At 36.8% G+C, this 15,131-nt stretch overlaps 1 pseudogene across 1 annotated transcript; it reads left to right on the top strand.

Annotated features, from left to right (window-relative positions):
• Positions 1 to 8,951: 8,951 nt before the first annotated feature.
• LOC143246154 (glutamine synthetase-like) lies at positions 8,952 to 12,603 on the top strand (annotated as a pseudogene). The gene is made up of 3 exons (XR_013025820.1): positions 8,952 to 9,096; positions 11,294 to 11,602; positions 12,247 to 12,603. The product of XR_013025820.1 is annotated as a glutamine synthetase-like (transcript).
• Positions 12,604 to 15,131: the final 2,528 nt, after the last annotated feature.

Raw genomic sequence — 15,131 nt, 5'->3', positions numbered from 1 at the left:
TCAGTATTAATTTATTTTTATAAAGTGTTAGTTACAGTTGCAGAAAACATGATTGGTTGCTGGGGTCATGCATGCGGTTTAATCAGTATGATGGGGAATCTTCTCTAATGCCATCTTTAGTAATCACATGCATAACAATTCCATCACCAGTGTAAATGTCTCTCTCTGTGGCAGAGATAAAGACATCTTTGATTATGACAATAACTCTGCCTTTAACTATTGAAACATGGATTGCATCTTGCATGTTTTTAATCCTATCTACAGAATTAAAAAAGGACAAACGATTATATACATTAAAGTTCATTATAAATATATGCCTAACTTATTATTTGAAAACCTAAATTCATCTTGTTTATACAATTTATTTATCTGATTTAGAGAATTTAAAAAAGCAGGGCATGAACCCAAAATTACCAGAAAGGTTTATTGGTGCTGTGAAATGATGACGGACATTGATTTAAACCGTTGTCTAGAACACGACTTTTCCACCAACCTCTGTAGATAATTCGAAATCCATTCACTTTTTTAATGTGGAGAAATCTAGAAATCCAAATTGAGTCTCCTTGTGAGCAAATAAATACATAAATATGTTACACATATGAAAAGATAGTCTCTGTTAGATACAGTACCTCAATTAAAGGCTGTGATTACTGAAAAATTAAAAAAGGCTGATGATGCCAGTCAAAGGTACTGACCTGGTGAACGAGATACTGATATGGTGATATTAAAACAAAAGAATAACTTGTTTGTAGAAGAGCACTCGATGGCCCTTCAGGTTCTATACCACACTTGTTACAATGAACAATAGGGCCATGAGAATACACACAACCTGACCTTGAGAAGCCAATAATCACCTAAAAACGTCAAAATATATGTGTACCCTAAATGGACGAAATTATCTGAATAGGTAATTAAGAGCCATTGTTTTGAGTGCATTTTGTTTTATTCGGCATTAATGTAAGTAGATATGTTTCACTGAAATCAAAACACCAAAGAGAAAAAAAATCATATAAACATATAACGTATAATTTTAGTTTATAATTGTTACGATAAATTATAAAAACTTCCATTTCCTTAACGTTACTTTTGTACCGTTTGTAAACACGTGTAGAATTTAATACCAGCACATTTCTCCACACACACTGCAAAAATAAGTGTAGCTTGTTCCATCAGATACCATATAACTGTTACAACGAAGTTAAATTTAGGTTTTATATTTCAACCCGTCGAATCCTCCTGCTCAACGCTGGCGAGATTTTCTTCAAGGTCTTTTAAGAAATTTCCAATAGCAGTTTTATTATGTCCAATCTCACCAGCGATGGCACGTTGAGAGGGACCTTGTTTTTGCAGCTTGACAATTCTGCCACATTCAAACTCCGTCAACCTTTTAACCTTTGCCATGTTTTTACCCAATGTAACACAGGAGATGTTGACAACACTGATGCTTGAACACAAATGACTAAATTTCGTTACGTGTTTATCGATTAGTTTTTTTTGTTTCAGTGTGGTCTTTTGACCAGCTAGTATTTAGGCTAATTTCATATTGTTTACATTTTCCCTATTAAATGCTAAAAAAGTTTTTTATTTTTATTTTCCCTTTTCTTATTTTCATCTTTCGAAGCTCTACTAAGTGGTTTAGTCTAACAACGCAAAATGCACATTTTTTTTATGTTCATTGGTCTTAAGATTTTGGCCAGTAGAGTATATATTTCATCCAATGCCTATGAGGCCTTTCGCTGATACCGGTATCAATCAGACGAACTCAGTTTATTTGGCTTATTTATTTTGAATTTCTTGCAAATATACACGAGGGCTATCTGCGCTAGCCATCCTTAATTTAACAGTGTAAGACTAGAGAGAAGGCAGGAAGTCATCACCACTCACCGCTAACTCTTGGGCTACTCTTTTACCAACGAATAGTGGGATTGACCGTCACATTATAACGCACCCACGGCTGAAAGGGTGAGCATGTTTGGTGTGACGGGGATTTGAACCCATGACCCTCATATTACGAGTCTAATGCCTTAATCCCCTGACCATGCCGGGCAAGAACTTAATGGTACTGAAGAATTACATTAAGCCGCTTGTTGCGCTTCACTGTAACTGTTAAATCTGTAGCAGTTTGAGTTGTTTAAAATATCCTCCCTAAGTAACACTGGGAGGTCCTTCAGATTACTTGGTAGTGTATACGTTCGGTGTGTGTGAGGTCTTCGATTCGGATCCCAGCTGCGGGATATAATAAAACTAAAAATTATACCAACGTGGCGTGCAACTGGCTGTGGTTCTATAATCATGAATAGGAGATTCAGGTGGTAGTCTGAGGCCCCTCCCCTAAAAAAAGAAAAGCGAACGAGAACCTGTCAGTGAGTTCATCCTTCAGCTCAGTTGATAGAATACTCATTGTTAGAGGTCGTGTATTTGTACCTGTGACTAAAATATGTCATAAAAACAAACACATAGTGTATTGTATTTACTTAAATATAATAAAAGTCTGAAATGATGTAACCATTTCGCGAATATTGGTAGTAACTTACATTATAACTTAAGTAATTATAAAACTTTTAATGACTATATACTAATTATTAAATAGTTTTATCCTACGTTGAAGTTACTTATCTATTCAAGAAAGTCCTCTGAAGAGTTACTTCTTTGTTGGCAGCGGTCGGGATTCGAACCTAGATCTTTTGATAGAGCTCTCGTGTGACATCGACTCTACTGGGATTATTTTTAATTGAATTGGCTCTCTCTAGCACATATGTGTAATCCTTCAATTTGAAACGTCCCCAAAGAAACCGGGCTTCGACACATGTAGTGGTGCAGACAGCCCATTGTGTAGCTTTGTGTTTAGTTCCAAACAAAATGAATTTGAAATTGTTGCTGTGGGACTATTTAAATCACGGGCATTAATAATGAGCAAGATTCCTAAAACGGACCAATGAAAAATTCTGATTTCATTTTAAAATTTTTAAATTTTTGACTGAAACACATTTTTTCGGGTGTAGGAATACTAAATCCCAGTGCCACCCGCATATAAACATATTAAATAAATATTAATAAAAATATTTTTATGACGATTTTCATTCATTATATTTTTAATCTTTGAGAAATGACCATTATTCGTCAGTATATTAACGGTATTTTTCATCAATACCTATATTTCGGTCGTTCTCAGTATTTTCTGGCGTGGTAATATTCTAGTTAAGAAATTATAGGTTTGTTGTTCACCTAAGAAAATCAAACCACTTTATACGTGCAAAGGACTAAAACCAGTACTTCTCAACTGGGTGAATGGTTTCCCGGGGGTGCTAATGAGATCAGATCAGTTTGTTTTTTGTTTTGAATTTCGCGCAAAGCTACTCGAGGGCTAACCGCACCAGCTGTTGCTAATTTAGCAGTGTAAGACTAGAGGGAAGGCAGATAGTCATCACCACCCACCGCCAACTCTTGGGCTACTCTTTTACCAACGAATAGTGGGATTGACCGTAACATTATAACGCCCCCACGGCTGAAAGGGCAAGCATGTTTGGCTCGACGGGGATTCGAACCCGCGATCCTCATATTACGAGTCGAACGCCTTGACCACCAGGCCATGCCGGACCTCTTATAGGAAAGCTACATCGGGCTATCTGCTGAGCCCATCGAGGGGAATTGAACCCTGATTTTAGCATTGCAAATCTGGAGACATACCGCTGTACTAGCGGGGAGCATTGTTTTTAATTTCGCGCAAAGCTACACGAGGGCTATCTGCGTTAGCCGTCCCTAATTTAGCAGCATAAGACTAAAGGAAAGGCAGCTAGTCATCACCACCTACCGTCAACTATTGGACTACTCTTTTACCAACGAATAGTGGGATTTACCGTAATATTATAACGCCCCCACGGCTGAAAGGGTGAGAATGTTTGGTGTGACAGGGACTCAAACCCGCAACCCTCAGATTACGAGTCGAGTTACTTAACCACCTGGCCATGCCGGGCCGAAAATAAGAATCGGAGGGAAATAAATATTATCCATTACACAACTAATTCAAGGGTGAAAAATTAATAGGTTACTATTATTTATTTTAGTGATAGTTTGATAAACAGATTTATTTCTTGTTGTATTCATGTAGCTTGATGTATATTTAAATAATAATAATAAATAAATTTTTATTTTAATTTGCTACTTTTTTGACTTTTTTTTTCGAATAAAGAGGTCGTGATAAACTGATACGGATACATGACATTGGAAAAAGGTTTAGACCCACTGGACTAAACAACCAGATTAAGCTTTTACTGATCGTGTATAACCATCCTTAACTTTGTACTGTTAGCCTAATGGAAAGCAATAGGTCTTACTTTTGGACTGGAGGCCAAATGGAAAGCAATTATTCTTAATTTTGAACTGTAGACAAAATTGAAAGCAATGTGTCGGCAGCAGCCCTGAAACGGCTATTTTAATCATTAAAGGACTGTTTTTATTTAATGAAACAATATTTTAACCAAGTTTTTTTTTACATCTTTTGACGAAAATAGTAAGAGATAAATTTATAATAATAACAACCCAAAAAAACGAGTGGAATTAATCTAATTCATTCTAAGTGAGTCAATGTATCATGTTAATTTTGTTAGATAAACACGTTCGTTTAACCAGGTGACATTTTGGTTTAAATTACACAGGATGAATGCAGACCAACTAAGTTAGTTTATTTGGTCGTTTTGTCACAGCATTTAGAAACTTGAGAGATCGCTCGGATAAAAGAATTTTAACTTGTGGGTGTTAACTCTTTAAAAAGTTAAATCTTAAAGCTAACTAAGAAAACCATATTATATTGTCTAATCAATACTCCAGGCTAACGGTGTTTACGATAGTCATCCCAAGATGTGGTCAAGTTAATTGAAAAGCAGTATCTAACTCAGAAGGGATTAGGTCCTCAATAAGATGAAATTTTCTTTTTTACACCAAGACTACACGTTAATGAATTATTTATATAACAGAATATAACACTTGCTACATCGGAAATCTTGTCACAACTTCCGAAACTGGAGTACTGGGTCTGATAACTCCTAATAAGTTCATTTCTCTCTCCTAATTCTCTGGAATGCTGTCTCTTAGGGTAAAACCACGTGCAGTTATATCGACATCACGTGTCGTGTTAAAGCAGGAAACATTCACTTACAGCTGAGTAAGTCACTGGGACCCTTGGGTCACACTTGTATGTTATCTAAGTGTAACACCACACACATAGAATAAAGATAAATGAAACTTAAATGAGGTCAAAGTTCACAGTTATCTACTTTTTTTCTTATGGAATCAGCACTGCTTCATGTTGATGTGTGCAATTAGTTCGGTGCACACGAAGTGTTTGCTTTATAGCACAGCCACATTGAACTATCTGCTGTGTCCACTAGGATTTTAACGCGATAAGTCCGTAAAATCACTGCTGACCCGCTAAGAGACCGCGGAAAGTGAGTTTTCTAGATAATAATTATATGGTCAACGCTACTTCTCATATCCAGCCAATTCAAAAATTTCCGTTTGGAAACAGCAGCTTTCAAAGTTGTATTTAATTTCAGTTCAAATGAAAAATAATAAGGGCACTTATACTCTAGATGTTCTCAATGTATAAAACAGTTTATTTTATATTGCACTTATCATATATAGATCTATCGTAACAAGTAAAATAGTAAACATATATCAGACGCACTCGCAGTGTCCCAGAATACTTTCTTTAAACTATTATGTATGTTCGACCTATTAATCGAGGTCCGGCATGGACAGGTGGGTTAAGGCGTTCGACTCGTAATCAGAGGGTCGCGGGTTCGAATCTCCGTCGCACCATACATGCTCGCCCTTTCAGCCGTGGGGGCGTTAAAATGTGATGGTCAATCCCACTATTCGTTGGTAAAAGAGTAGCCCAAGAGTTGGCGGTGGGTGGTGATGAGTAGCTGCCTTCCCTCTAGTCTTACACTGCTAAATTAGGGACGGCTAGCGCAGATAGCCCTCGAGTAGCTTTTCGCGAAATTCAAAACAAACAAACAAACAGTCAATTAGTTAAAACTACTTTGATACTGAGAAATTCTAAGAACATTAATACTCATTATATTTCGCCATCTACCGGATGTCTTAAGACGTATACACAAGTTTCTAATTGTGTAGTTTAAAAATGTAGTTTAATTTTTATTACCTATTATCATGTTCAAAATAGATTTTCAAAATTGTTATTATTAGTAGTAATATTTTACTTTATAATATTATTTTCCATTATCAGTTTATCTTGTAAATTTAACATTAACCACTAACACTCGTCTCAAAAATAGGTCGAACTTAATGAGGTGTTGTTGGGATTTCGCCCGACACTACAGTCACTCAGCTGATGAATCAATTTATATGAATCTTTCACAGGTCATATATTTCTTGTGTATTGATTTGTAACATCTGTTTAATTTACTTTAACACTAGAGAAAAGTAGTTCTCATACGATTTTTAGTAGATTTTATTTGTTTTAGCGCAAAGACTACGGAATGGGCTGTTTCTTTTTTGTCCACCGCAGGGAATCGACCCCCACATTTTAGCATTTTTAAGTCTATAAATTTACCACTCACCCACCGGGTAAAGCGATGTTTTCAACATAGATAAAGCGAAAATGAATAATATTTAATTAATAGTAAAAATAAATTTCAGAATGTTTCATTTGTTGAAAGAATTTAAAGTATAATTCTTGAAAAGATTACCTGTAACACTTCAGTTGTAGGGCGAGCCATCAGTTATAATGCTTATAGTATGTTAATTTTAACTGCATTATCCGGGTAATTCCTAAAAATAAATAATATTTTGGTTTTGTCACTCGAAACCTTTCAAATGATTTGGTTGCCCAACATCAAACCTCGGAAATACAAAGAGGATGGGTACAGCGAATAGACTGTTTGTTTCTTTGTGTTTTTTTCTAATTTTGCGCAATGCTACATGAGGGCTATGTGCGCTAGCCGTCCCTAATTTAGCAGTGAAAGACTAGAGGGAAGGCGGCAAGTCATCACTACCCACCACCAACTCTTGGGCTACTCTCTTACCAAGAAACGAATAATGGGATTGACTCTAACGTTATAACGCCCCCACAGCTGAAAGGGCAAGCATGTTTGGTGTAACGGGGATTCGAACTCGCTACCCTCAGATTGCGAATCGAGTTCCTTAACCACCTGGCCATGCCGGGGCCTAGCAAATAAAACAAAACAGTTAACAGGAATAGTGTCAGTTTTTGGCTTGTTTCTTGATATGCAAAATAACAAAATTATTGATAAATCATACGCTGTGAGGCGGAACGTATCGTTTATAATATAAAATAATAAAACATAACATAGCCACATTAATTATGACTAGAGATGGTTTAGTTTCCAGTATTTACTAGATTTGGTTGTCCATCGATAGCTCTGATGTGAAATGAGTTCTAGCGATGATTGGACTAGGCGCCAGATTATCATGTGATTGACACGCCTCTGGTTTTGTCGAGTTAAAACGAACAAGGCGTAGCTGTAAACCAGTAAACTGACCTCTACCACTGGCCACTTGTGGTCTACTTCTGCTGGAGAAGCCATAAGAAACTTGGTTTTGATTTCAGTTTAATGTTTTATGGGCTTTCCTTAGAACGGAAAGCTGTGATTACCACTTGTTCTTCTTCATTTGTCTCAGAAAGGTAGGTTTATTAATTTTCATCCATCACAGAAACAGTTTCTTTAAGTTTTGCTCTTTTACTTTTGATTATAAATCATGAATTATTGACGTCGCAATCTTTTAACCACAAGCTTAGCATGGACATTAACGTTATGTGATGTTAAATTAACCGTTTCTTTTTATTGGGGTACACAGATAGACAAAACATAGGAAGACGAAACTGTTCTGTGCTTCGAGCGTTGCTTCTGAATAAAAGCCAACTATGAAAATACTATGGCAGTTATGCTAATATTTGACATCAAAAGGAATGCTTTTTTGAACTTTGAATGATTTTTTTGATGCCAAGTAATAAGGCCGGAATCACATATTGCCACCCAACGTCCATCCCCCAAAAAAGAAAAACAAGGCGCAAATTATAATGTAACCACCAGGAAGCAGGTTTTATAAAGAGCATTTAAGTAATAGCTTTCTATCCAACTCAGTTTGTAGCAGGACTTCACTGAAGACACCAATAAAAGAACGACCAATCATTACCTGTTGCTCTCCCCAGGTGGCTAAGGCACACAACTCGTAATCCGAGGATCGCGGGTTCGAATCCTCGTCACATCAAACAGTTTCTCCCTTTCAGCCGTGGGGGCGTTATAATGGGACGGTCAACCCCACTATTCGTTAGTAAAAGAGTAGCCAAAGAGTTGGCGGTGGGTGGTGATGACTAACTGCCTTCCCTATGGTCTTACAGTGCAAAATTAGGGAAAACTCAGGCAGATAGCCCTCGTGCATCTCTGAGCGAAATTCAAAACAAACCAAAACCTGTTGCTCTCGAGCCGGTCTCCACGTGAATGGTCAATATGATGTAGCTGGAGAAAACAAAATACTGCGACAACAGAATTACTTATTTTTATATCTCACATTAAAAACGAAGGAGAGATGTGAAAAATATTTATAATGTGATAAATATTTATAATGCTCTTTTGTATCTAAATGAAAGCGAGTTATGGCATTACTTATAACAAAATGCATGTTTCTCCAAGTGTTCATGTCGTGCAGAGGGTAGTTAGACAAACTGACCATTAAATAAATGTTTAGTGACCAATTAGCTTCGTAAAAGCATCATGATTTATAGACGTTGTCCCATTTTTGTCTCTGCTAACATCTTTTTTTCAAGTGTATGATTCAAATTATAGGATAAATAAATAATTAATAAATAAATATTAAATAAACACCAGTTATTTAACTTCAATGATCATTAATAACATTTCATTTTAATTAAGAAAACCCCACGATTGTTTCTGAGCAAACCGACGAACATGAACAAGCAACTGTTGATGAAATATATCTCGTTACCACAGCACGAGGGAAAAGTGCAGTGTAGGTACATGTGGATTGACGGAACCGGAGAAACCCTCCGTGCTAAGACTAAAACTGTTAACTTTGTACCGAAACATCCACGAGGTAACGAGAAATTTTACTCCGGTTTTGAAATACTAAAATATCTCATCTTTTGATAATTTTTTTTAAATTTCATGACACTAACCTTATCAAAAACGAACTGTTAAACTTAGTTTGATAAAATCTGACAATTTTGTAGGTTGTTGTTTTGAATTAAGCACAAAGCTACTCAATGGGCTATCTGTGCTCTGCTCACCACGGGTATCGAAACTCGGTTTTTAGCATTGTAAGTCCGCAGCAATTTAATAGGAAGGGAGTAGCCTTGTAGGTAATGTGCCTGACTTCAGATTGAGAGGTCCAAGGTTCGAGATATGATATGTCTGAATACGCTTCGCAGTTTCAGCTGTGGAGGCGTTAGAAAAAGTTACAACTCATCCAGAGCGATAGTGGCTGGCAACACTAGCTCTGACTAGTAGTTCAAAATTATGGTTTGTTTTGAATTTGGCGGAATACTACATGAGGGAAGGTCATCACCACCCACCATCAACTCTTGGGCTACTATTTTACCAATGAATAGTAGGAATGTCCGACACATAATATCATTCCAACGGCTGAAAGGACAAGCATGTTTGATGGGAACCTGCGACCCTCAAATTGCTAGTCGAGTGCAATAAACATGTGGCCATGTCGGGCCTCAAACTTGTGGATGTCGTTATCTGAATCCTAGGGTGTTTGACTTAGGATTTAGGTAAAGTTTAAATTGGAATTTCCATATACTGATTACATAACTCAGGCATGCGATGGTTTTAGTTTCTTGAAACTTTTTATGTGTTCGAAAGTAATAATGCCCTTTCAACACCTCGTCCAGATTTTTCACAAAACGTCGTATGTACTTTTACATAAATAAATAATTTTCATTGAAATCGGGACACAATTTGTTATACTTAAAATGCTGACAACTACTGGATATAGATGTCTCTAGACTTATGGCGACGTGACAACCTTATCGATCGTTCGAGAACCCAAACATAACAAACAAAATAATAAACAATGTTCATTGTGGTAAAAACGAAATAATAAATTGATTTAAGTAAGAGTTTTTTTTTCTTCCCAATTTCTGATTAGAAAATTAATATTATTTCCGAAGTCTAAAATTGAAACGAAATTAACTTTTATAAAGCGTAAAATTCGCATACATGTACTGTTCATATTTTTTCAACTTAAACGTAGCACTGATAGCTGCTCCACCTATTGGGACTTTGTGAGTGGAAAAATAAAAACCTATAACATCATAACAAATAAATAAATCCATGTGATATTTAGCAGAAAACTGTCGTTTTGGTTTTCAAACCCCATGTAACACAAATTCTCTGGTTAGAAAATACATTCTAATTCATGAACTTCCAGTTTCCATAAGCACATAACTGTCACTATGATTTAACCTAAAATGACTCACTAAACAAGATATTACTTATTACGTAGGGACGGGCCGGAAAACAAAATGGCCGCCGCATCTGATCTTTAACTCCATTATTATTATAGTGTAAATAATGTTATTATTACTTCTTGAAGTCAGCTTTATTATATACATCTTTTAAAAAGCTTAAGCTCAGGATGGAACAAGAATTATCACCCAATAATAGATGACAGTAACATGGAGAAATTCCATGCTTTGTACACTATACAATCGATGTCTTTAGGGCGCCAGACCGATTTATTATGTATTAAATGAAGAAGTAAAACAACAACAACAACAAAACAGTACACATGATTATAAGTTTTATTAAGCACATTCATGGTCTGGCATGGCCAGGTGGGTTAAGGCGCTCGACTCGTAATCCGAGAATCGCGGGTTGGAATCCTCATCACACAAAACATGCTCACCCTCTAGTCTTACACTGCTAGATTAAGGAAGGATAGTGCAGATAGCGCTCGTGTAGCTTTGCCAGAAATTCAAACCAAACCAAACCATAAGTGGCCAAGTTTTCCATTAATAACTTCATCTACAATTATTGTTGAAGTCCTGTCGGTTACACGAATTCAGGTTGGGATAAGAACAATTAAAACTATACAGTTTTACAGTGGCTAATAACCATAAGATTGTAAGATTGACTCGGTGACTACTGATGTGAGAATTTGTATATTATTTTGTTCATTGTCCCTAGTTTGCTTTCGTATTTTTTTTTTTGCATTTCCATATCTATATGATACTTAGTGTTTATTATATAGAATCAATTGTGTTTTAACTAACGGCCTGCAGATCTACCCATCTGGACCTATAATGGATCCAGCACGCTCCAAGCCAAATAACTGAGCTCGGACATCAACCTTTATCCAGTGGCCATCTACAGGGATCCTTTTCGTGGAGGGGACAACAAGCTCGTGCTGTGCGATACGTACAACTTCAATCACGAACCCACAGAAAGCAACCACAGGAAATCCTGTGCAGAAGAGATGGAGAAAGTAAAGGATCAGTGTTCTTGGTTTGGTATTAAACAAGAGTATGCCATCCTTAACACTGATAACCATCCCTTTGGCTGGCCAAAAAACGGTTTTCCCGGGCCTCAAGGTATATATGCTTGTAAATCACACATTTTGCGAGTTTTTATGGTTTATCATTAAAAATACTGTTTTTTATTGCATTACGATTTCACTATTTCTTTGTTCCTAAGCAGAGTACACAATGTCAGATAACAGGTTATCTATGCAGTGCTTACCGTAAGTATCGAAACCCAATTTTTAGTGATTTAAACCTTCAGACTTACCGGAGTAGAGGTACTCAACTAGACGAAATGGACCTGTTTAAAATAGAAAAAAAACAGTCTATGTGGAAACTTAAAACGACAAAGCAGTTCAAATAAGTCCGGGTGCTAGTAACGCCTTAAAAATAGGTTTCAGCACCCAGTTCGCCTTAAAAAAAAAACTTGTTAGCTTTCGCGAGCATGTTTGGTGCGAGGGGGATTTGAACTCGCAACCGTCAAATTACGAGTCGCACGCCTTAACCCACCTGGCCATGCCGGGCCTCAAACACATTATGATCTTTATGTCTGATCTTATGTTGAATTGTTTCGCTCAATTCAAATACCATCAGAATTATTGAATAGTTTCGCATGAGCCTTACGTATACAGTGAAGTTACCAAATGAAACGTAAAAAAAAACCCAACAAAATTATGATTGGTTTATTCAGATTTTTTACTTTTGCTGCTTTACAGGTCCTTATTACTGTGGGGTAGGAGCGAACAAAGTCTTTGGTAGGGACGTGGTTGAATCACATTATCGTTCGTGTCTTTATGCTGGAATTATGTTAGCAAGGTCAAAGGGCAAAGGGTTGCCGGCACAGGTATGTGTGTGGTTTCAGTTTCTTTGTTTTGTTTTTTTAATTTCGCGTAAAGCTACACTAGGGCTATCTGCTCCATCTGTCCCTAATCTAGCAGTGTAAAACTACAGAGAAGGCAACTAGCCATCACCACCCACCGCCAACTCTTGGGCTTCTCTTTTACCAACGAATAATGGGATTGAACGTCACATTATAACGCTTCCACGGCTGAAAGGGCGAGCATGTTTGGTGTGACGGGGATTCGAACCCGCGACCCTCTGATTAGGAGTCGAGTACCTTAACCACCTGGCCATGTCGGGCCCAGGTTTCAGTTTCACGTCTTAAGACATTTGTGGTAAATAATAGTTGTAAAAACGAAATGCAGGTATAGACTTAAATTACTACGACTGTAATGTTTGTTTGGATATTTTTTATTACGCGGAATTACACACATCTTACAACTTCTGTTATAACTTCCTTTTTTTTTTCAGAAATTGTTAGACATACTGGATGCATTTAGACATTTTCACAATAAAGTTAAGAAAAGAACGGAGGGTTAGACAGTGATGCCTCCTAGTAGCACAGCGGCACGTCTGCGAACTTATAACGCTACAAACCGGAGTTCGATACCTGTGAGATTGCAGAGCACAAAAAGCCCGTGGTGTAACTTTGTGTTTAACTTCAAAATACACCCTGCAATAATAGTTTCTTTATAATTATCTGTTAAGGAAAGGTAGATTTTTTTAAACCTTATTGTCGAAACATGCGTACGAATACTATATATAACGACATAAGGTTAAGAAACCTGACATAAGTGTATAATTATCATTTTACGAACAGGTTGTAACCTAATCTTGTCTTTGTTCTTGTATTAATCAGTTATATAACGAGTACAATACACGACTAGACGTTTAGAATACTTTGTTTTCAAGAGGGAACAAAGATTATTATAACAGGAACGATAATCAGTTTGTAACAGATGAGAAAGTCTAATTTAAAAATTTAAAATTTCCTTTGGATTCATTTTTTTTGTGCGTGGTAAGTTTTCCATCCCATAATTACTTTCTTATCCGTTAAACTAAAAAAAAAAAAAATTGCACGTGTAATGACTTCATTCATCTGCTTAGTTAGCAAACAAATGACAGTGAGTGTGATTAAAAAGTACTGATTCTGAGCCATTCATTACAAACAAAAAACAAAAGTTAAAGCATGCCGTTTGAGATCACGTGATATCATTTGTTTGGAATGACGTTATTGGTCAAACTAGTTTATATATTAATTGCTACAACTTGTATTGTACCCTAAGGTACAATTTTTTTATTGTCTACACTTTTTTTTTACCCTTACCCCAGTCTCTATTTGTTTTAGAGAAAAGTCACTTGGAGGAATCGAAATTCGGATTTTTGGGGAGTGTAAGTCTCCACCAGGGAACCCTGCGTTAGTTGTGATTAATTGTTACATAAGGGAACCAAGGGCTACTAAACAAACAAAATAAAAATTCAAAACCTTGACTTAAGTACCGTATAATAATATCTTGTAATAAATATTAATAAGGCCCGACATGGTCAGGTACGGGTTCGCAGCTGTGTGTAAGACTAGAGGGAAGGTAACTAGTTATTATGAACTACCACCATTGCTTGGACTACTCTTTTACCAACGAATAGTGGGATTGATCATCACATTATAACACCCCCACGGCTGAAAGGACGAGCATGTTTGGTGTGACAGGGATTCGAACCCGCGACCTTCAGGTTACGAGTCGAGTGGCTTAACCATCTGGCCATGCCGGGCCTTACACAATGGGCCATCTTTGGGATCAAACCCCTGATTTTAGCGTTGTAAACCCGTAGACATACCAGCGGCGGACTATCTATTAATCAGTTTGATATTTGCGGTGAGCTTGAGGGATTGAAATATTAAAATTCTAGGTTCAATTCGTCCAGTGTCAAAATCATTGCGAATGTTCACACCCTTTTCTGATTTCAGACACCAAATTGTATGGACCTGATATTACACCAGTAAATTAAAAACTGACGTGGCTCTGTTTCCAAAGTGCCAACATATTATTAATAATTCAGTACCTGTTTCATGTCAAAATCACCGATAACAGAATCCGTCAGCATGTTTGTGTAATTCGATGTTTTTGTGTTAAGTAGAGACTAAAGAACACACCGCAAGTAGTCAGCTTACTGTCTATGCATCATGAATGGTTGAAGAAAACTCTACACCAGTAAATTAAAACTGACGTTCTGTTTTGCCAACATATTATTTAATTATACCTGTTTTGTCTTCTATAAAAGATGTGAAATAGCTCGTATAAGGAAAGCTAGGTTGAATTATTATTAGGGTGGAAAAGAAAAAAATATATTGTTGAAGACTTATCAGGTTACTCTCAACAAGTGTCCACCAATGGTGTTGAAGATGTCTCCGAGCAGATATCACTTTTCAACATAAACACCGTTAAGTAAGTGTGGTACATTCATTCTGTAGTTGGGTAGGCTTCAAAGCAGTCGCCCAAGAGAATTTGTTTGCGGTGGATATATGCACTTTGGCCACCGTGATGACTCGAATTCCGGACTTCACTGCTGTCCCACCAGAGGATCATCCTCGAAAGTAGAAAAAAAAGACCAAAAACAAAGATTATTATGTTAAAAGAAGGGGTGAGGACTGTTCATCCTAGTTCCTTCATTGCAATCCTTACACAACGATCACTATTAGGCTCGGCATTACACTGCAGTGGAGTACATTTTTAACAGAGGAACAAATATCAACCCATTAAAA

Source organism: Tachypleus tridentatus, chromosome 3 (genome assembly GCF_004210375.1).
Source record: "Tachypleus tridentatus isolate NWPU-2018 chromosome 3, ASM421037v1, whole genome shotgun sequence".
Taxonomy (NCBI): Eukaryota; Metazoa; Arthropoda; class Merostomata; order Xiphosura; family Limulidae; genus Tachypleus; species Tachypleus tridentatus.
The sequence above is the reverse complement of the archived record's forward strand: the minus strand, read 5'-3'. Positions and strand labels throughout refer to the sequence as shown.